We start from the raw sequence: 3,190 nt of genomic DNA on the forward strand, positions 1-3,190 counted from the left end.
TCTGCCAATTCTATTCAGGATGACACGAGTGACCAACTTGTAGGCGACAGACAGCAGGCAGATTGGGCGATAGTTGCTGATGTCCTGGATGTCTCCCTTCTTGTACAACAGAACAGTCTTACTGGTTTTCCACTGGGACAGAACCTTGCATTCAGACAGGTAGCGTGTGAAGAGTCAGGCCAGTGTATTGATGAGTACTGGCGGCAGATTCTTCAGGTGTTTGGATCTGACATTGTCTGGACCAGGTGCTGTACACGTCTTTACCAGTGAAATGGCATGTCTGATTTCAGAAGGGAGAACGTTGGGAACTACATATCCATCCTGCGGAATTTGGTATTTGGGCAGGTGGACATGGATGTCAAAGAGATCCGAGTAGAAGTCGTGAATAATATTTTCCATTGCATTTCTGGAGGATGTGATATATCCATCAGGACATTGGAGAACAGTCATCTTGGTCTTGTAATTGGCAACGGACAGAGAGTGTTGCGGAGACTTTTCCTGGCTTCTGATGTACTGGCCAACACTGCTGCTCTTCTCTCTTTGAGGTCTTCCTTTATTGCATCTCTGCACAGCTTTGTGAGCTTGGACATTAAATTGTGGTTGCCTGAGGCTCGTGCCAAACCACGTTGACGAATGAGCTCGAGAGTTTCCAAAGACAAGCATTGTTTGTGGCTTTCTCACTCTTGGCATTCTTTGCACAGACATGGAGGTGCTGAACTAGTCGATCGTATTCCTTGTTGATGTTGTCAAGGATGGCATCTTTCCACATTGCTACAATAGTGCCAAAAAGCTCCCAGTTGGTAATCATTCTGGGAGTTGCTTTCTTAGACTTAATTTTGCGGACTTTTCTCCCCTCTCTGTGAAGTAGAATTTCACACAAAGGAGACGGTAGTCTGATCCCGTTTGGAATTTTGAGACAACAGCGACATCGTTCAGGCAAAACCTTTGGTTGAATATGATGTGGTCAATTTCATTCTGGAACTGTCCACCGGGAGACTCCCATGTCCAGTGTTCAGATTCGACCTTCTGGAACTGTGAGTTACCATGGATGGTCTTGGTCAACATGATGAATTCAGACAGTCTCACCCTGATCATTCCACTCCAGGTCATGTGTCCCAATGTGGAGTTTTTCAGGCAACCTTCTCCGAATTATCTTGGTATTAAAATCAACAAAAATGATCTTGTAGAAGGTTTGGTCTTCTTTATAGAACTTCTCCAGTTCCATGTAGAACCTCTCAATTTCATCTTCATCGTAGTTGGAAGTTGGTGCGTAGACAATTAATATAGAAACTGCAGGCAGTGAGCCACATCTATTCAAGTGTAATCATCCAACTCGGGTTGTTAAGCAATCGATTGAATCAATGCTTATGGCCAAGTTCGTGTTGACAAGGACACCAACGCCACCAACGCCTCTTTTGTCGCATGTTCCGAGGAACAATTCTTCTCCAGTGTTGAAAATGGCGTGATGTGATTGATGTCTCCTCGTTTCTGTCAGACCAATGATGTCGTACTTGATCTTCTGCGCTTGCACCATCAGGTCCTCGGTGGATGCTTCTGATGCCAATGTCCGTGCATTGAAAGTACAGACAATCATTTCAGTCTTTCTTCTTTTGGCAGTCTAGTTCGTCCCCGAGATTTTTTCAGCCTCTCTTTGCTCATCTTTCTTAACGCTGCCATATTGGTGGCTCTTTCGGTGACAGGTGAATGAGGCCAATTATTGTTACTGTTGTTGGCATATCGAATACAGCATGGGTAGCTTGCTAGGCTCTTCTGTTTGGGAAAGATACTCTCGGTAGCTTGCCCAAACATTAGCCAAGCGGCACAAATGCTGGCCGACTTCGACCACAAGTGTGGAAAGGTCGGATTGCAGCTGAATCTCAACAAGACGATGTTCATGAAAAATGAACTGGTCTCTGAAGCTCCATTTGCTTTCAATGGAATGAACATCTCCGAATGCAGCAGCTCTGTGTACCTGGGTCTAGAAATCAACATGAGGAACGACTTGGTGCCAGAACTGCACAGGAGGAAGAGAGCAGCATGGAATGCATTCAAGAGCATCAAAGAGGTGACTAAGAGAACGAAGAATCTCCGACTCCGGGCACATCTTTTCTATTCCACCATTCTTCCTGCACTAACGTATGCCTCAGAGAGCTGGGCTCTACGCAAACAGGATGAGGATGCTATTAGGGTATCCCAAAGAGGAATCGAAAGAGCTATGCTGGGAATATCATGTCTCACTCAAGTGAGAGAAAGTATCCGGAGTTCTGACCTCCATCGACAGTCAAAAATCAGGAATGCTGTCTCGTTTGCCAAGGCATCAAAAATCAGATGGGCCGGTCATGTAATGCGATTCAGAGATGACTGCTGGACTAGAGCTGTTACCGACTGGATTCCACGGGATGTCAGAAGACTTCGTGGCCGCCCACCAACTACATAGTCAGATTTCTTCGTCAAATCCCTGAATGAACGATTTGAGGCTCTTTCTGTTCCTGGAGCAAGCAGATATCATTGGGCTGCTCTAGCTCTTGACAGGGACAAGTGTAGATGTTACTGGCACCCGCTCGAGCAAATCGAAGATCAACAGGACTACAAGTGATACAAGTGATGGCCTTATAGTATAGCTTCAACTTAGGTAGTGAGATGCCTTCTGGTTTCTTGTCCTTCAGTATAGTTTTGGCTATGAGGGATTTTTATATGATTCCACACAATCTTTAAAATAGTTTGTTCTAAATCATTGAAGAGTAAGGTCTTTAAAAATAAAACATAACTAAGAATATGTTTTTTTTTCAGATATGGAAACTCAATGAATTTAAAAATGTAATCATCGTAAACTATGGCTCAATCAGTCCATGAACAAGTGTAACAAAAAAAAATATCTGTGTCATAGTCCTTTCTCTAGCTTTAACATTCACAGGAAATAAGACCTAAAATTAAAAATCACGAAAGGTTCTCCTTTAGCAATAACAATGATCCAAATTTTACTTAGAAAGACCTCATTTTACCTGTAAAATTGCTTTATTTATAAATTATATTTTTCATTGACTCAACTGCTACCAAATATTTGAAACATATCTATATTAGATATTCTAGGAATTCTGAAATGGGGAGCCAGAGTGATAGTATAATAAGTAGGTTACTCACTTTACATGTGGTAGACCCAGGTTATATCCCTAGCAAAACATATGGTCCA

General features: G+C 42.9%; 1 pseudogene; it reads right to left on the minus strand.

Moving 5' to 3' along the window:
- Window positions 1-446: 446 nt before the first annotated feature.
- LOC129404338 (craniofacial development protein 2-like) lies at window positions 447-1,594 on the minus strand (annotated as a pseudogene).
- Window positions 1,595-3,190: the final 1,596 nt, after the last annotated feature.

The sequence above is a fragment of the Sorex araneus genome, chromosome 4 (assembly GCF_027595985.1).
Source record: "Sorex araneus isolate mSorAra2 chromosome 4, mSorAra2.pri, whole genome shotgun sequence".
Classification (NCBI taxonomy): domain Eukaryota; kingdom Metazoa; phylum Chordata; class Mammalia; order Eulipotyphla; family Soricidae; genus Sorex; species Sorex araneus.